The 20,832-nt window shown below is 41.1% G+C and overlaps 1 protein-coding gene across 1 annotated transcript in view; it reads right to left on the bottom strand.

Moving 5' to 3' along the window:
- Pdzrn4 (PDZ domain containing ring finger 4) overlaps positions 1 to 20,832 on the bottom strand; it is a 153,863-nt gene that overhangs the window by 51,489 nt on the left and 81,542 nt on the right. The window lies entirely within an intron of this gene.

Raw genomic sequence — 20,832 nt, 5'->3', positions numbered from 1 at the left:
AAATGGGCTAAGCTTATCTTGCTTCTGTAAACTTACGCCATTACCCCTAAGCAGGAGTTCACGCAGCTGTAGACATTATAGGAAACTAATTGGTCCACTGAGCGCGGGCTCCGATAATTTAAACTGATTGGCTTAAAAACTATGGAGTGGTACAAATCAATTGGCTCGAATTTTGCGAGCTCTCCATGCTAAGAAATGATTGGTTTGTAATTCGCAGGCTTTGTCGTAAGCTTATAAAAGCTGTCGCAATTCGGCACTTGGGGTCCTCAGTCCTCTACCCCTGCGTGGTGTACGGCTGTGGAACCCAGAATTCTGGAATAAAGAAACCCTCATGTTATTGCATCGAGACCGTTTCTCAAGAGTGATTTGGGTGTCGCCTTCCGGGGTGTGGGGTACTGGGGCACCCTCGGTTTTTGGGGGTCTTAAAATCTGAGCTGTGGTTGGTGAGCAGATTAGAAACAAGGAGAGGGAGAGAACAGAGATCAGAACATAGGGTTCAGAAGAAAGAGAAGAAGCAGATTTTATAGGAATTCGAAAGTCACATGTGAGAGGCTCTAAATGTGAAGTTCTACAATATTCTGAAAGGCCTTGAAGGGTGACTTAAGGAGATTCTCCCCAAAAACACAGATGATAGAGTCAGACAATGCTGTGATCTTATGTCTCTGCTTAATTTTAAAAGATAGACATTTTCTAAGAAAGCTAGGTAGCTATCATTTGTGCCCTTCCATTGACTAGTGAGTGCTAAGTCTTTGTAGCTTACAAGGTGTAAAGATGGTTTGCAAAGATCCATACCCCCCACCCCCAAACCCCCAAAAACCTCCTTATGAACAAACTTTAAGTGAGCCTTAATGGAGAAATCAGGGACACTATTCTTAATAACAAAAGAAGGTGTACGTGGTACGTGGTGCGTGATGCATTATGATGTGGAAGGAATCTTCTGCATCTCCCTTTTCCACTAAGCCTCTGCAAATTGAACTCAGTGTCTACTCTAAGAGAAGAATGTTGTTTGGAAAATGCTAGGGCAAATAAGCAAGTATAAAGAGGGGACAGCCCACCGCACCCCCCCAAGCAAAAATGAAAATACACAGCATGCATTACACACAAGGAAACTCATCTTTCTCTCTTCCTCTCTCTGCCACACACACACACACACACACACACACACACACACACACACACACACACACCAGCCTAAAGGAACAGGCATTTTCAGCTTGGCAAGGCCCTGGCATCCAGCACCCCAGGAAGTCCATCTTTCTGAGCTCTCAGGGCTCCAGCACAGACTCTCTGCAAATCACTTCTGTAATAGGCAACAGAACAACACTGGATGAAAGTCAACACAGCAAAAACCAATTGGAGTACCAGAAAATGTTTTCTAATGCTGGGTCTATTAGGTCGTGGAGTAATCTCTGCAGGAGGAGGCGAAGGCTGTATTCCAGGAGAGACTTCAAACCTTAGTGAAAATTTTGGTTTAAGCCATAAACAAGGCAAATGTTGGCAGCAGATGAAGGCCGAGGCCTTGGGAACATTACCAGCTTCTAACAATCACTGAAAAGCTATGAAAGAGGAAACCTTCCAGTCCACTGCTGTGTGCTGAACAAGTATAGCTAGCTTCAAAGAATTGGTTTGCTTCCCAAGAAAAAAGAATCAATTTAATCTTCAAGAATATGGCTTCCTACAGGGACCAATACGGGGAAGGAAGGATTTAGCAGTGAAAAGCAGTGGGCTCAGTCCTGTGGTAATCAGAATTCAGCTAGCTGTTCCAAGAGGCTCAGTTAAAGAAACCATTCAAGAATGTTTTGAGCTTCCATTTAGTTAATGAGCACACAGTAGGTCGACCTGACGCCTACTGTGAGCTGTGATGCAGCTCTGTCCTTCCCAGGTTCTCCCAGCACTGTGTCCTTCTTCCTTGAGTAAGCCAAATTCCTTTAGAAAGGGGAAACTTGTACTTCAGCAAGGGCAGTCCTCTGAGGCTTTCCTTTCTTCCCTTCACAAAAGGGCTGGAGCTTGAATGCTTTCCTGTGTACTGTATTTAAAGATAACAGCTGCTCTATTGTTCAGAAGTAAATCCTTTAATTAAAAACAAAAACAACAACAACAAAAAGAAATAAAAAGGAAGGAAGGAAAGAAGAAAGGAAGGAAGAAAAAGAGAGAAAGAAAGAAGCTCCTTATCTCCACATACCTTCCATGCATGAGGTAATGAACATTTGGGGATCCTAGAAGTACACTTCCCTGTAATCCCAAGAGCCTTTCTGTTTCACAGAATTTTTGCTAAATGCATTTGGAGAACTGGTCAGGTTCACGATTTCCCATTGGAAAGCTATAGGAAGCCTTCAGGTGAAAACAACCCAATAAATGTTACCTACTTCAGCCTCCTGCTCAAGCAGACCAGCCTGCAAATAGCTCAAGCTGGTCTGGAAGTTATCTGGATGGGAACAAAGGGGTCTTGGGACAACAGACACACATCCCAGAGGCGAACGGGTACCAGATGCTGGCAGCTGCTGAGTGACAAACGAGACCATGTCCCCGTTCTTGTCTCACTCATCAGTTTTGACATGTGATGTCCTGACTCCCTGAACATTTGTCAAAGGAGACAAATCACATCGAAAGTCAGCTTTTACCAGAACGACTGCAGTTTTCGGTTCCCTGTAGAGAAAAAAATGGCTCATAACTAGCTATTGTGTAGGGGGAAAGTTGGATGTCCACATAAATAATTTTTGCTTATCTTTAATAGTCATCTATTCATTTAATTTAGCCCACCTCTTTCCGTTCCCATTATGTTAATATGAATTCTGTGTGTATCACATATTGATTCTAAAAATGGCCCCTGATATGTCTGTCTTGGTTTTTTTTTTTTTTAATCTTTTCAACTTTGTCTACAAAAACGAGGCCCTATCTTTGGAATACCCTCAGTTCCTTTCTGACATGGATTGTCTTCCTACAAATTGAAGTATAATGTCCAAATTTCTCATCTGACACAGAAGGTTTTTCCTCATTTGGCCCATCTGTCTTCCCACTTAGCCCAACCCAGTCCCCGGTTAGACTGACTCATCTGTAGCTCATCAACCTTGCTGTCTGGTTGGTGCCTGCAACCTTCACACTAGCTCTTGCTTTAGGCATTGTTTCAAACTCGGGTGTGGTTCTTGCTGGTAGGCTGGCATTCCCTGGAGTCAGTCACACCACCCCGCACCCACATTTACACTGGGAGCGCCTTACGGAAACACCGTTCCATTTATGTCTTGCTCACTGTGTTGAAAAGAAAGTTTGTTTCCCGCCCTAACTGGATCATTGTGGCTTTCATGTCACTGAAAGGAAAGCAGCATTGTATCTCTGGAGACATGGAAGCCATTTTTAAATGTTGTGGTCCAAAGCTGAATTGAGTATAGTATGAGAAATGAAAAATTTACAAGATGTAAATTTAATACCATTGTATGGGATTCCCATCATCTTTGGTACTAATAAGAATGAGACTGCAGACTGCAAATTTAATCTCTAACTACCCAATGCATGAAATTATAGCATGAAGGGCTCACGTAAGTTCATGGTGATATTTGTATATATGACATTTTCAAAATAGTGAAAGGCTTACATACTACAGTTAATATTGGAGTCTCCATTCTTAACCTTTAGCAACTCATATTTAATAGCAACATCTTATACTCAGGAAAGACCTTGGCCTCAACATTCCAGCATCTTCGCCTCTTAAACATGTGCTCTAGAACTGCTTCTGCCTTTCAGTTCCCACTGCTGTGGTACCACTGGTGCTGTCCGCTGGACTTGGAAGAAGGGCTCCTTCCTTTACTTTTAAAATACAAGACAGTCATTCAACGGGCACAGACTAAAACACGTGCCTCACAGAGAGAATTATAATGTTGGGAGAAACTAAATCCGAGAGGGAAGAATGCTTGTGCCTTGACAGTCATACAGCTCCTCTTCAAGCTCCAGAACCTGAGTATGAAAGAAAAAAAATATACTGGGAAAGAGTCACAGCCATGCTTCAAACTAAGAACTCTTCAGAGACTGGTGGCTCAGAGACTCCTGGATGATACAATAGAGAAAGGGTTGAAGCTCAAACAAGACAGACAGAGAACTAAGTGGTTTATTTTATAGTGTGTATGTTATGGCAACAGCAACAATAATCCAAGTTCAGGGCTAGCATCTTCCAGCCCTAGGAGGATGGTGAAGGCACGCTCCCCCGCCTTCCTCCAGCCGTGGTGGCTGCCCGCTGCTCACAACACAACAGCTCTCTGCAGCCCAGGAGACACAAGGCTGCGTCCAAGAGGAGTTGTCCTGTGGTTAGAATGGCGATGTGGTATTAGGACATCAGGGTACAGTGGGACAGCAGCACAGAGACCAGCTGTGGAGAGGATAAGGACTCAGGGGCCAACTGGAGGAGGTCGGTCAAGTCAGTTCTCAGCAGCTTGAAAAACACTTGGAAAGTGAGAGGGACACAAGCTGTTCTTTTAAGATGTCCAGGGAAGGGGAGGCCACAGAAGGTGGGAATCAGAGTTTAAATGAGCTTAACCCAAGGTCCCTTTTAAAATCCAAGCCACTTGACTATTTTTGGTCTTTTGGGACGTCTTTCTGTGTGTAGCTCAAATCCCATGTTTGAGGAGCCTCGGTTCCTATTGTCCACCCAGTGTGGAGTTTCTTTTCCTAAAATTCATTTTTCACCTTTTCCATAAATATTCTGCAAGCTTGGAACTAAGTAGAGCTTGACAATGGTCAAATGATGGAATACAGCCTGTTAACGCTCTCCTCTCTCCAGCCTCCCTTTTACACACTTAGCAGACCCATAGGTACCATGTCAGTGGTTCAAGTACACCTCTAGTTTGTTGGACATACATGCTGCGAAGAAGGTTTGTCTCTGATCATTTCTTTTTTAAATACCATTGAGTCCGTCTAGGGGTAGCTCATCTGGAACTGATTCCTCTCTGAATACTGTACCAAAACAATGCCCTGTCCAGTATCTGTCCATGAATAAAGTATCTCAAACTTAATATGCCCTAATGCTTAACATCCTGGTTTTGCCACAAGATTCTCTCCATAGTCCTAACCTTAGTAGGTGATGTGTTCTCTATCCAGAAGCTCAGATTCTTAAAGGCTGTCTTAGTTCCATTTCAGTTGTTAGTCAGTACAAAGGCAGCCTAACGCAGGGTTATAGGGCCCTTAGTTCTAGGTTATAGTTGGTCACTGTGGAGAAGCCGAGGCTACACATCAAGAGGAGAACTGACGGGTACACAATAATGCTTAGCATCTCCCCTTTTATAAAACACAGGACCCACTGCTCAGGGGATGGTTCCACCTACCGTGGCAGGTCAGCTAAGCATGATTAAGGCAATCAAGATAAACTCTCATGCCAATGTAATCTAGGAAATTCCTCATTGAGACTCCCTATCCAGGCTATTTTTCATTGGGTCATATTAACCCTTATAAAAAGGAAGCAGTCTTTTTGATTCCCCTTACACTGATTCTTCAACGAGTACCTATTTGAAATGTCTGCTTTATTTAAAAAAAAAAAAACCCTACCAATTAACCAAATAACCAGTACTTTCATCTGGATTAACAGAACCATCTACTGCTACCTTTTTCTATATCCTTATCAAACCATTATCCGAATAGAAGCCAAAGTAATATTTATGGGGTTTTAGAGTTACTGGTTTTTATGTTTATTTTATGTGTATTCTGCTTGCATGTATGTAAGGGCACCGTGGGAGTTAAATCCTCTGGAACTGGAGTTTCAGATGGTTTGGAGCCAGTATGTGAGTGACGGGGATTGAACCTAGGTCCTCTTCAAGAGAAGCAGGTGTGCTTGACCATGAATCCTCCTGTCAAAGCCGGAGGTAATATTTGAAAATGGAAGATAGGGGACCTGAGAGGTGAGTCAGCAGGTTAAATCACCTTACAGCTCTTTAGGGGATCCGAGTTTGGGTCCCAGTACCACATCAAGCTGCTCACAGTTGTCTGTAACTCCAGCTCCAAGGGAACCCAACCAATCTAAGGTCGTTGACCTCCATGGGGCTCTATGCTGATATGCACACTCTTCCTCCCAAATATACACATAATTATGAGTAATTAAAAAATCCTTAAAAACTTAAATAAAAAAATCATTAGATGGATTATGCCAGCCCTCTCTTAAATGCCAGTCCTGTCTTTAAAACGTTTAAGATACCTTTATTGAACTTTAAATAAAACCCATCACCTTTGTGGTTGGCAAGATCCTGCATCACAGTCTGTGTTTATTTTTCTTTATTTATCTGGTGTATTAAAATTTTTAGTGTGTAAGCCTTTCACTTAGGGGATACTTTAATCTCTTTGATGTTGTAGATGCTTTTGATATAATTATGGTGATGGTTTCATGTGTATTTCTAAGCTGATCAAGTTGCCCCTCCATTGAATATGCACACCCTGTTTGTCAGTCACACTTGTGCAGAGTGATGTAAAAGCCAGCTCACATCTACTAGGGCTTCACAGAAAAGCATGCATGTTTCTTGCTGGTAATTCTTACCCTGAGATAATGGTGTGGCGCTTTCCTCAGCCTCCAGGGCAGGCTTCTGTGACCCCAATGCATTTGTTTTAAACAGACTTCTCACACACTTCTTTCTAACATCTATCTTCATTTGAGAGTTTCTTACTTTAAAAATGCCATTTTCTCCTTGTGTGTCCAAGGCTCGGTGCTAACGGCCTTCCTGTTCTCATCTCTAATATGAACTAGATGCACGATATATATTTTCTGAGCAGCATGGCCACTTCCAGGCTCTGGCTGGCACCTAAGTGGTAATGGTTCTCCAACATCAGTGAACTACACTTTCCTCAACTCTGTTTCCACTAGCTTTACAGATGTTTCTACGTAGGTGTTTTCAGGTATCGAACTGTCTACAAACAGACCTGCAAATAGGCTTCTATCTCAGTGTTTCATCTCCATCACAGGACAGGCATCTTCCAACCAGGTGTGCAGTCTAGAAGCCATCCAGGGCTATTAAGTTACAACATTTATTTGAAAATATATGTTGCATGACACTGTAATAATGCCTTGTATATTATTTAATTTAAATAAATATTATCAACAGCATCTTCTTACAGGTGAGAAACGTGAGGCCTCGTAATTACCTATCACTAAGCTGTAGAATACAATCTAAAATTTCTTGTGGTTGATTATGAATCTATCCAGATGTAGCTTTTCTCTTGTAAAAAGATAATATAATTCGATGTTTATTTTGAGGGAGTGAATTTCTGAAGAAGTGTTGTTAAAATCAATGACTTGGTCATTTGTAAAGGATGATAAATGAGGTCTTCATGGAAGGCATTTATTTCATATGGTTGGAATATAAACAAAATAAGGTAGGTGTGAAAAAAATCTAGAATCTTTTTTTTTTTTTGTAGGATTGATCTATTAGCAGTCAGGTTATTGGCCACATTGAATTACTTTATAAGGAAGATAATACTATGTTGTTACTTTATTCAAACAGTCAAGATTACCAAGCAAAGTCATGGCAAATAGCTCTAGGACAGTTTTTGCACAATGGAGAGAAATTCCCCGAGAGAACATTTCATTGTATTGGCTTGGGCAAACATGCAGAACACAGTCTGCCAGTGGAGTGGCCAGACTGTTCTGATGCTTTTACCTCTCTTCTTCAGAGATGCAGAGCAGAGGGAGCTGACTGCTCAGGGTTGCTGCCTGGATGAGATACCCTAGCTCTGTGAGATGGTTTCCCTCGTGTACACTATAGTGGTTCTCAATCTTCCTAGTGCAGAAACCCTGTAATACAGTTTCCTCCCATTGTGGTAAAGGCTAGCCATAAATTAATTTTTTTGTTATTTCATGATTATAATTTTGCTGCTGTTATCAATCATAATATAAATATCTGTATTCTCCAATAGTCTTCAATGACCTCTGTGAAAGAGTCTTTCAACTTCCAAAGTGTTACAACTTGCAAGTTGAGAACCATGCTATACTGGGCTTTATTACGTTAGGAGGTAAAACTCTGAAGCATTTCATCTGAAAAACATAGACCTTTAAGTGAACACCCCCAGCAGCGGATCCTGCAAACAGCTGGTCCGTGCTGGCAGGAGAGAAACAGAAGCTGGAAAACCTTTCTGCTTTCTCCCGAGGATGAGCTTTGATTATATTCTCTGCACGTTACAAAGCAGGAGACTTCTTCTTTTTTTTTTTCTTCTAAAGAAAAACACTTAGTGGGCCCTCTATTTAGGGAGTCAATTTTCTTTTGAAAATTTTAGCTAAATTGCCCCTTTATTCTTAAGGCATATTTACAACTTTTGCCAAAAGGATCCACAACTGTGTTTATTTGGCAGATATCCACAGAGAAGTCAAAGGGAGGAAGGGAAAAAAATCCTTTAATGATTATGAACTTCCTGGCTTTGAAAAGGCTCAACAGCTGTTAGTAGCTCCTCCAGTTACTCACAAATGCTTGGAAACACAGTACCCTCCAGGGTCTGTCTGGATTTGAGACCTCTCTCAGAAGGTGGGTGGGCAAGAAGAAACTACAGTTGGCAGGATGCATTATTTTTAGTTTGTTTTATAAAGAGAAATACATATCCTTGACAATTACACTCTAAAAGAACATGCACCTCAATGCATACTAGTGGGGAACTGGAGAAAAAGAAACACCAATGATGTGCCTATAATATGTTTAAAATTGTAAAAGTGTTTAACAGAGGAAAAAACACTCATCCAGCATCTGCCATCAACCCCCATCAAGGTTAGCTTTGAGCTACATGGGCTTCAGACTCCTTTGTCAAGCAATTCAGGTAAATAACGTCTCTCTACTTTTAACTGTTCTCCTTTCTGCTTGTCGAGAGGTCTACTTGGATTCTCTTCTGTCCAAATTCAACTTAACTGCTATTACCTTAGAGTCCATATTCACATTTTTGTTCAGTCTCTACTCAATTTCTATGGCCACATTACCAAGAAGCCTTTTACGTTTGAGAGGTAAGTTCCATCCATCCTATAGTTGTTCCTTTAAAAACACATGCTTTAGTATTCAGTAAGCACGCTACAGTCTTTATAACCATGGAGATTATATATAGAGGGAGGGCATTGGGGGTGGGAAGGATCTCTCAAAGAAGGAGAAGTAGAAGCTGGGCTGTGGTGGCGCATGCCTTTAATCCCAGCACTACTTGGAAGTCAGAGGCAGGCGGATTTTAGAGGAAAAAAATACACACACACACACAGAGAGAGAGAGAGAGAGAGAGAGAGAGAGAGAGAGAGGAAGGAGGAGGAAGAGGAGGAGGAAGAGGAGGAGGAAGAGGAAGAGGAAGAAGAAGAAGAAGAAGAAAAGAAGAAGAAGAAGAAGAAGAAGAAGAAGAAGAAGAAGAAGAAGAAGAAGAAGAAGAAGAAGAAGAAGAAGAAAGGGTGAAGGAGTGAATTCAGAAACAGACCACTAAAACTAAGGAGCACTTGAAGGGTCTTATGAAACCTACTATAGTAAAACCATATTAAAATATATACATAAATGAAAGAAATCTATATAGAATTGCCATATAAAGGAAGAGACAAGGTATGGGGCAGTGGACAGTGGACTGTGCCAACAGACAGAAAACTTGGTAAGGTGAAGTGGATTCAGGGATCCTGGCAGTTCTCATAATTGAGAACGGTAGGCATTTAAATCAAATCTACTCCCAACCAGATTCCTGTCCTGGAAAATGTGATCACGACACCCTATTGAGAGGGCAGTGACAATCAGTCATATAGGGATAACAGCTGAAGTCCTTCCACATGCAGCTGAGGCATCCCTAACATCACAGACCGAGGCAATAGGAATCATTTGCCTCTAGATCCCAACCCACCTCCAAATGTTTACAAGGTCCTATCCACAAGGAATAAAGTGCAGGAGAGTTATTTCAACAAAGATCACCTGAGAGTGCCTGTCTTATTGAGCTGTAACAAACACTCCAGGGAAGAGTTTTCCTTCCCAAAGCTTTCCTCGCCAGACCTTGACATGGCCTAACTAGCTGGGTGTGCAAACCTGACCATAGCCACTTCCTGCCTTGCTCCAGCCTTCCCTCACAGCTGTAACTCTGGCTGCTTTGGCCAGGCCAGCCTCATGGAAACCCGCCCCCAAACCTAGGCTATCTTCAAAGCTACTGGTTCCCCTCTACAAACTGATGGTAAGACCTTATTGCTGAAGACAAGATTTACATAGCTCAACAAACGTGGAGAAGTGGAACCTAACTAGGACCTTCGCCCCTTCTGACTAGTATAAATGATATTGGAAGGTACCATCTGCATACTATCAGAGGAGATAAACATACATTAACCTAAGTAGAAAATCTTCAGTCTGCAATGGTGACATGTCTGCAAAATTCCCTGGTACAGTAGTCACACAACTGTTGGGAGAGTATCCACAGTTGATAGGATTTAAGGTCTATTCCACAAGAAGGAACCCATGTCAGACACTGTTTGGGTAGCTGTGGTGTTTTGAATATGTTTGGCCCAGGGAGTAGGCCATTTGGAGGTGTGGCCTTGTTGGAGTAGGTGTACCTTTTTGGAGGAAGTGTGTCACTGTGGGGGTGGGCTTTGAAGCTCCACCCGCTGTGGAAAAGTCACTCTTATCTGTCTTTGGATGAAGATGTAGAACTCCTATCTTCTCTAGCCCCATGTCTGCCTGGATGCTGCCACGCTCCTACCTTGATAATAATGGACTCGACCTCTGAACCTGTAAGTCAGCCCCAGTTAAATGTAACTTTATAAGAGTTGCCTTGGTCATGGAGTCTGTTCACAGCAGTAAAACCCAAACTAAGACAGTGGTCAGGAACCTGAGACTAAAATAGCCACGGACCTAAGGGAAAACCAAATATTATTATTCTGCAAAAGGAACACATAGATAAAATGACTCCTAGTGACATTTTGCAACATGCTTAGACCAGTGTCCTGCTCAGCTCATCATCAGAGAAGCTCTCTCCTGCAGTAAACAGGAACCAATACAAAGACCCACAACTGGAAAAACTGCAGAGAACTGGAGACCTTGGAGTTTTGTCTTTAAAATTTTGTCTTTGAGAAACGTGGTCCTCGGAGATAGAGAGATGGCTCAGCCATGAAAGGTTAGGATAACAACCAAAGATGTACAAAATTGATCTTCACACACGGGGGAGGGGAAGAATCAATGGCTTCTGGAAAACAAATAGAAATATGGAAAGTGAATATCGATGGGAGTAGAGCTGGGCAAAATGATATGAAACCCCAGGCGAGGGTGCAGAAGGGCTCTGCAACTTGGATGCTGGCGCTTGAGTGATTTTTCTGTAGATCTCCATCTTGCAATAAGGATTGAGTGCCCAACAGCATCCTCTGTAATAAATCACCAAATACAAGCATGCTGCCTTAAGTGTGTTGCCTTCAGGAACCAGGCTTGTTATTTAGAGTATGGTGATCCATATAGATTGCATGTAGATTGCAGATGCATAAAAGTGACAATCAACTTTGTGCGTGCCTAGAATACATCATGTTGCATTTTAAGGTAGCACTGTCTAGTGCTTTGTCTATCTACTTCATTCTGGCCACTAACATCCTTCTCTGGGTTTAAAGTGAGCTAGATTCGCTCCATTTCCACCCTATTATCTTGCAGAGGGAGTCATAACTTTGTGAGTATGTTTGTGTTGTATGTGTTGACATATTAAATGAAACACATTACAACAATTTCAAGTAGAAAACTGTGATCATGCTTTCCTTCATAGTAAGAAGAACAAATGACTCTGAGGGAAAAAATGACGCCATCTAAAGGGTTGCAGCTCTACTTTTTCATTATGCTGTTTTTAATTGAAAATAGATTCTTCTCTCATATAATGCCTCTAAGATGTATACCCTTGGTTAGTTTACTTGCAAGTGTATTTAAGATTTAGTCATGCAAATCGTTCCAGCATGTACTTCACACATAGAAGAAAGATGCACAGGACAAGTTCCCTTGGGCTGAAGAAGGGCAGGGACTTAAAGTGGGAGCAAAGCAAAGTCACACACACTAGCAAGTAGAAGAAGGTGTAGAAGCTGGAGGTCAAGATCTAGGGTGGCTTCAGCTGTAGCTCTTTAAATATTTAACAGTTAAAAGTACTTTGCTCATTGTCTTCTTATTTCTACCTCCATTATATGAGAAAGAGCCTGATACAGGGTATTAACACCCGGACGGAGGATAAAGACTCTCCCACTCGAAGGAAAACAAATACACAAAAGTGGTCAAAGCCAAGAACTTGCATGGTGAACACCATGTGATGTGTGTATAGATTTCACAGCATCCTAAATTGTGCTGGGTCAGTGGGAGGTGAACACAGAAGAAGAGAGAAAGAGCCTCTGTGTGCCATGGGCTTCACATTTCCTAAAGACTTGGATTTCTCAAAGTAAAACATTCAAGAACTCACAAAGCTTCAGGAAAAGCTATGTCTACCTTTGTGGGGTACCAGTTTGTGGAAGTGGGGACTGGGATTGGAATAAAGTGATGCAGATGGTGATTTATACTTGTGGTTATACAAAGGCACAATGCACCTGCTAAAGAATGAAATGCAAATTTCACATCACTGTAAACACACACACACACACACACACACACACACACACACACACAGCTAAAAACAAGCGTAGACTTGCTCATGAAGGTATACACACAGATGCTGGGCAACCATCAACCATCATATGGTCCTCATTATTCCTGTAGCAGAAAGCACCAAGCAGTGATGTTAGAAGCAAAGAGAATTGCAGGAGGGTTCTCAGCAGCCTGGGATGATGGCAAGAAATAGAGACAAACAGGAAGACAGGAGGAGGCTGCCACCTCACAGGAAGCAGGTGGACTGCCTGCAAAGATGCTCCAGACAGAACTGAGATGTCTTCCCAACACTGAAGGGAAAGGCAGGAAGGAATCAGAGCTATAGTCAACTCTCTGGTGTGGGCTACTTTACTTAGAAATAGTTATTATTATTATTATTATTATTAATTTTTAGGAAGAGAGATCTTGAGGTACACAAGTACCCAGGGAGTCCAGAAAACTAAGAAAGGCTGGTACCAAGTTACAAGGGTTGAAGGAATCACTAATTAACACCAGGTAGAGGGGTAGATGGGGGAAGCAAACGAGCTTAATCTGGCAACAACCCTTGGTTTCGCTTGAAATGCCTTCATATTTTGAAAAGGAGAGCCCATTGCTATTCATCGCGGGGTTTTAATCAGCCATGCATTGTGGGCTCAAATCTTCATATACAGCTAATTTGGAAGTACGTACAAGAAAGCATTATCTATACTGTTAATCCCACTTGCTACACTGACAGGAGTATTAGCTTCATAAAGTTAATATTTAATTCAAGAATCATTAAAATTTAATTTTAATGTTTTAGTTGACACAGATTTTACACATTTTGGTGTACCATGTACTGTTTCAATTATACGTACGTACTGTGTAATACTCAAGTAAGGGTAATCATATTTATCCCCTCTGGTATTTCATTTCTTGTGATGAAAAAATTCTGAAATTTCTTCTAGGTTCTTGAACTATACCATGCATGGCATCTGTAGTCCTCCGATGTGCAACAGACCACCAGTTCCCCCAAGCCACCACAGCTCATTTCTTTCAGTCAATATTTTCCCATCATTCTCTTAAAATATATTAAATAAAAATTACATGATAAAAGGGAAAGAAAGCCTCTGACTACTAGTGAGGGTGCTCTCACATGTTACTTATGAGAATAGAACCTAAAATATTTTGAAAATGTCTTTCCTATATGTATATGTATATTTTTTGAAGAGTTAGCGAATAATTAACACTGATATATGAATTTCAGTTCAGAAAAACTTCTTCCCTTGAAGACAATTCTGAAACATAGACAAAGGTTTATGCATTAAGTAGGAATAAGATAAATACTCAACACAATAGTAATAAGAAGGTCATGCACATGGAAGAGAGACATAGCTTGCTATGTTGCACATAGGATAATAGTCACACATAGGATGGTAGTCACATATATTATGCTGTATTACCCATAGGATGCTATGTCACACAAAGGATGCTATGTCACATACAGGATGCTATGTCACACAAAGGATGCTTTGTCACACATAGGATGCTATATCACACATAAGATGCTATGTCACACATAGGATGCTATGTCATACACAGGATGCTATGTCACACATGGGATGCTATGCCTGTCCCAGGTGGCACATGTGCAAATGATAGGACTAATAGTCTGTATTTGAAGTCTCTACTAGATCCAAGGTAGTTAGCATAATCCTCAGTTAATGACATACCTTTTGTTTGTATAGAATGCATTATACATCTTTACTTAATACCCAGTGAACACTGCTAACCAAACACTGACCAGGGCCTCAATCAGCAGCTTATACTCTCCAGGAAGGAGGTGAGGAACTATAATTCCCAGCAAGTCACATTGCCTTGAGGATTTCAAAATTCAATGTAGTATGGTGGGAAAAAAAGAATCCAAACTAAATCATATATATATATATATATATATATATATATATATATATATATATATGTGTGTGTGTGTGTGTGTGTGTGTGTGTGTGTGTGTATGTATGTATGTATTAGGTAAATATCCAAGTGTCATATATTGCTTTGTAATTTTTACAGACTATACCAACTATTTGAAATTAGCAAATGTATATGAATTATGCATGAAGGTGCCCTGAACCTAAAGCTAAAATTAGTTATGCCACAGAGAGAAAGGCAGTTTACTCCCAGTTGATACGGTCCAGTACTAAAGACAGAGTGTGCATTCCTGTGAGTGGCATGTTCATCCTATAAAAGCTCATACTGTATAGCTTTTAAATATCCTTATGCTAGAAATGTTAAGATCCTGTGAAAATGAAATGATTTGCCCATGCATCTGTCTCCATATGTTGTTTATGGTGGCTGCAGTTGACTACTGAGAAGCAGGAGCGGACACATGAGCCCATAGAGTCAACCCTGGGTCTCCCATGTAGGACCTGGCAATTCATGACATTACTTCCAAGGTCTATTTAAGAAATGGCATTAGTGCCATGTCCACAGCGCTTGTTACTTCCCTTCTACAGATCCGAAGGCGTCTCAAAGGAAACCTGGAAACCCAGTACATTTGCTTTACACATTAGGGAAGGCAATTTTCGTTTTTCTATTGTTATGGAGCATTTAAGAAGTCAGTTGAGAAAAAAAAAAGTAATATGCAAATATTCACCTTAAACACAACCTTTCCCGGATACCTAGAAGGAATACAAGGCAATCCTCTGTATATGTATGTGAGTGTCTTCAAACACAAAGAATATGTTGGCACTTAGGTATCATTTATACAGGTGGTGTGTGGAATCTTCATTTTATAGCTAGACTCTTAGTGTAGTGTGTGTGTCCATGGTTACCTTGTTGAATAACTAACTTGGAAGACTCAATTTGCTTTCGCTGTTTGCTTTTCAAATAAGGCTGAGCGCTGTTATAATCAGTGAGGTGAGACGCAGATTTGCTCCATGTTTGTTTTATAAAATAATATAACCCAATCAACAGCAATACTAATCTCATTTTATTCTGCAAGAAAGCTCGAAGAATTACAATAACTTTGATGACTTCTCAACCTGTGGCCTTATTTTATAATCACGCTTGAAGGAAGACTTCTTGTTCCTAGTAGGCTCTCACAATTTAGGAAAATGATTCAATTTAATAAACATGGGTGTTAAAATTACAAAGCGCTGACTTGCTTCTGCCTGAAATATTAAGATTGCATTACATGCAATTCTAAACTGTCTGCCCTAATTAAAGTTTGACGGATATGAAAATTAAAGCAGCCTTACAAGGTATATTGGTCAACTAGGATATGTTGGGATGTAAGAGATAGTCACATTCCAGGACTGTGCAGAAGAAACCAGGGCATGTGGCCCTAGTCACACTGAACCCTAATATTTCTCACCTGTGTGAATTAGAACACTGATTTCGCACAGATTACCAGCTTAAAAGTATCTTATGAAATTACCTTTCCCATGAAGATGGTGACAACCATTCTTCAGTTACTGTCTGGCAAAAGCCTATGCTTATTATGTCTACTTAGATTGTCAGATTAGCTGAAGTATTGTGAGGAAAACAAAGCCTTCACATTGTATTTCAAATTGCTACTCTCTGTTCTATTATATTTCATACTGTTACTTCTCCTCCTGCTAGACTCAGCACTGTTTGATGGACTCTTCCCAGTGCTCACATGGTGGCCCATGACCTTCTGCAATTCCAGTTTCAGGCCATTAGACAGCTCTTCTCATTTCTGAGGGTTCCTGTATGCATGTGGTATGCATATTTACAACCAGGCACACACACACATGTACATAGCATAAACTAAATTAATAGCTAATAAAACCACCAGAACTTATCTCAAGATGAGATTATTGAAGAAGAATACAACCATGTGGCGTGTGCCTGTAATTGTGGAACTCAGGGTTGAAGCAGAATTAGGAGTTTGAGACTGAGACACAATCTCAAAATGACAGACAAAAAAATAATTGCATATGGCTGGAATTCAGAGCAGAGAATAAAGAGCAGGAACCAGTTCCAGAATGATGTACCAAAGCTCTGGTGGGAAAGATGGACTTCTAAGTGAGGAGTTCATTGTGGAGTGCCCCTGAAGGAATGATGGTTGGCACCATCTTGAGTCAGTGGTTGAGATTATCAGAAGGGGAATCCAGAGATGAAGAATCCCATGAGCAAAGACATAAAGTATGGAAAGCTTTGAGTACTGCTGAGCTGAGGAATCTTGTGTTGCTCATACTTAGAGAGACAGGATCATGATAGTGTTCGTAGAACATTCAGTGCCAGGTAGATTTAAAACAAATTGGGTATTTGGTCAAGACGGTGAATAGCTAACCATCCAGCAGAAGTACACAGTGATTACATTTGGTCTGACAACTTCGCTGATGACCACAGAGACAAAAAACTATCTGAGACCAGAGTCTCGCCTAGAGACAGAATGTCATCGCAGGCCGAGGAACTGCCATTTTAGGAAGGAAAGATGTGTCATAGAGCCTGGAAGTACAAGTTCTGATATATGATACATCACTGGCCTTCAAGATTTCAGCAGACATAATTAAGAAAATGGCAGGCACGGAAGACCATTAATACATACCCATTTGAGCCAACTCCACATGGACACACTAATGTACTGCCTTTCATGTTGAAGTCATAAAAACATTTTCATACTTCATCTAGATCAGAGTTTGAATCAAAACTGTTTCCATAGCCTGACTCTTAATAAGGGTACTTCTCTAAAAGGCTAATTTTCTTTCCTGCCTGTATAGTCAGTGCTTTAAAATTACTTTGGATATTTCTTCCATGTCTATAAGACATGTGGAAGACGGGTGGAGAGACGGAGGCTGGTGAGATACACCCCCAGTGAGCTAACAGTTTTGAGTACTGAACTTTTCATGTTTTCTATCCTATTTCCCCTCTGCTGGAGGGGATCTCCTGGAACACACAGATAGTCCTCTTTATGGCCTCTTGACCCACGATGTTTCAGATCCAAACTGGCTCCTTCCACTGCTGGTTCATCATCAGCTCCCACACATGCATGCATTAGCCTGCTCTTTTGGTTTGCTATTTCACTCTTGTTGAATGAGCACTTCATGTAGGAGTTATGAGGGAGGCACAGTGGTAGATTTAAGTACATGTCAGATTTGGGCTGGAGAGATGGCTCAGGGGTTAAGGTGCTTACTGTACAAGTGTGAGGACTCGAGTTCAGATCCCCAGAACCCTCATAAATGTCAGATAAGCATGGTTGCCCACCTATAATTCTGGAAGGTACAGACAGGGCTAATTAGCCAGACTAGCTGCTTCACAAGCTCTGAGTTCAATGGAGAGACCTTGCCTCAAATAATAATGTGGAGAGAAAGTCATGACTCCTAATAACAACCTCATGTTCCTACATGTATGAACACATACTGTCATGCGCACAGAACCCCACACTAGTGACCAGATGTCTACAATTCACACACACACACACACACACACACACACACACGAAAAGTTTTGAAATTCATACCAAGTATAAGTTTTATAACTTAACATAATGATAGTTAATATAGATAAGAGCTATATTTTTAACTTTAACTTTATTTTTTGTTTTGATTTTCTCCATTTTGTCCCCTCCTTAGAAATATTTACTGAGACAGAACTGATATTAGTATGAAAAGAAATGACTCCAAAAACATGTGTTGGAAAGGGGGAGGACATTCTTATCATTGCATGGTGACCCTGTTTCTCCTAAATCTCTCTTACAGACAGAAGAAGGGAAAGGGTCTCATCCTCTCAGAAGCTGGTCCATAGAGACAGCTATGGGCCTGCAGAATCCTCATTTATTTTATCATCAAATGTTTACCCAGGCCCCACCCTGAGACAGATGCCATGATGGGATGGATAAACAGGACAGACAAGAGTTCCACTTTCACCTAGAAAAACAGTGATCCACACAGTAAACTGGGGAGGTTTCTCTGAGGCAACCTTGTAAATCATGAAGCTGTTCAGAAGGATGACTGGTATCTAATGTTCTACTCCTGTTTTACAGGTGTGTGTGTGTGTCACTGTGTGTTAGGATTCTGTATACCTCATAACTCTATTATTTAATTGTGAGAGAAATTCTCTCAAATATTCTTGCATCTATCTAGTGTCAAGAATCACATTTTGCAAAACAACACCAAGAGCAAAGGTTTCCTTTTGCTTTAAGTCTTGCCAAGGGGAAGCTAATGAATATGCTAAATGCTTCTTCTTATTTTCATACACTGGCCAACTTCTGTACACTAGATAACTTTTAGTTACGATGTACATAGACATTTGGCATCTCCTTTCTACTTTCAATCTCAGTTTAAATAAATTTTAAAATTCCTCTTGCTTCTGTTTTATGACAGTCACGGGCAGAACACTTAACTCAGGCTACGTACATGTTACTTCGTGATCTTAGGGAGAGGTATAAGTAGTTCCCATTAGCCCAGCTAAATTATAAACACCTGAAAGTTTAAGACCATTGATTGATTTTTTTTTTCCTTGTGTTGTAATGAGATATGTGGTATTATTAAAATTGTACGTATTTTTGACTCTCCCACCAGCCCTGACTTTTAAAATTTAATGACGGGTCCCACAAAACCAAAACACATTGAAAGGACAATGAAAAGCAGCCTCCTCCCTGGAGCAGGCAGAGGCAAACTCATCTTTGTTAGAAGTGAGAGGGAGAACGCTATATTTCTTGGAGGCTATCCTGTAAATTATTTCTGGTGGAGGCTGAATTTGAGACCCGCTTCTGACTTGCTAAGGGCTATTTATGATTTATTTCAACCTTGGCTTGCTCTAGGGAAAAAATGAACAGAAAATAAAGAACAGAAGCTTAGTCCTCTGTGGTGCTCTTGTCAGGAAGCCCCTGAACTCTTAAAATAGGTACAATGTTTAAATTCATCCCCTCAAAAATAAAATTAAAATCATGTATATATTTTAATTAGAGGACAAATGCCATGGGTTTTTGTTTGTTTGTTACAGGTACACATACTTATCACACACACAAACACATACACATATACACACACATATACATGTGCACACATAAGTAAGATAGATAGGTAGATTGATAGATAGATAAACAAATTTCAAGGTCTGTATCTTTTGCTGTAGACTGGTCCTCCAAGGAGGTGTTCTCAAGTACAGTGGGGGAATCTTAAACCCAGTCAAATATTTTTCTTGGGGAAAGTAGTGATAGGCCATGGTGAGGTGTGGGTGCCATTAATGTTCTATAGAGGTCCCTAACACACTAGGGTCACCATAATGTTGATACATGGCCTATAACATCTTCAAAAAGCCATTCACTGTCCATCTAGGCTCTAAGGGAAGCTTCAAGTCTGTCCTATTTAAAAATCTACATGTTTAAAATAGCTCTTATGTGTGTTCATCAAATAGTTAAAGAGTTCTGTTCTCTTGGGTCAAATAAATCACGTACTAAAGCCTCTACATATATACTAATTAAATACATGATCATCTCTGGCTCTGAGTCAGTCATGAGTCAGTCTGTAGAAACATGCCTAAGGATTTGCATGCTCTACCTTGGAGCCAGCACGGAATGCAACCCTTAGAACTTTAGAGGGTGCATCGATTATGATCATTCCAAGGAAGTCCAGCAGCTATGTCTCCGTTGGTTCTATCCTATCCCATTTTTTAAAAGGCAGAAGGAAAAAAAAATACTACACTGCAAATTGTTTGACACCTCTGTGGTAAGGCACCGGTACACAGAGACATAGGCATAGCCACGGTGCTGGTTAGACATTAGCATCTCCAGCTAACCTTAAGTAAGCCACCTTTGCCTTTCCACTGGTTCCTGCTGAAGGCTTTGCTCCTCCCCTGCCACGCCCACTCCACAGCCAGAGTGTTCTTGTGTGGAGCATTACAAGGTCCTACTGTGCTCCAGCAACTTCATGTCAGAGTCAAGGGTGCTCCAGACAGCATCTTCTCGCTGGGCCTCACTCCTCCCACCCAAGCAGTCAACAGGGGCGACTGCCTCCCTCTTTACTATTTATTGAGCAAGCCTTGCAGTGGTTTGACTAAAAAAACATTCCCTATAGTGTTGGTTTGGGCAGTTCAATGCCTGGTCTCCAGTTGGTGCCACTGTTTGGGGAGGAAGTGTGTCACTGGGGGTGGGCTTTGGGAGTTTAAGCATTTTACCATTCCCAGTTCACTGTCTGTCTCTCTGCTTCCTGCTGACAGTTTAGCCAGTGAGGTCTCAGACTCTGCCCCAGCCACCATGCTTCCACTCTACCCTCACGGGCGATTGTCCCTCTGTAATCTCAAGCTTGGTAGTGATATTTTATCACAGCCATATAAAAGTAGCTAAATGAGTCTG

Source organism: Apodemus sylvaticus, chromosome 17 (assembly GCF_947179515.1).
Source record: "Apodemus sylvaticus chromosome 17, mApoSyl1.1, whole genome shotgun sequence".
Lineage (NCBI taxonomy): Eukaryota > Metazoa > Chordata > Mammalia > Rodentia > Muridae > Apodemus > Apodemus sylvaticus.
This window is presented reverse-complemented; position numbering and strand designations above follow the sequence as displayed.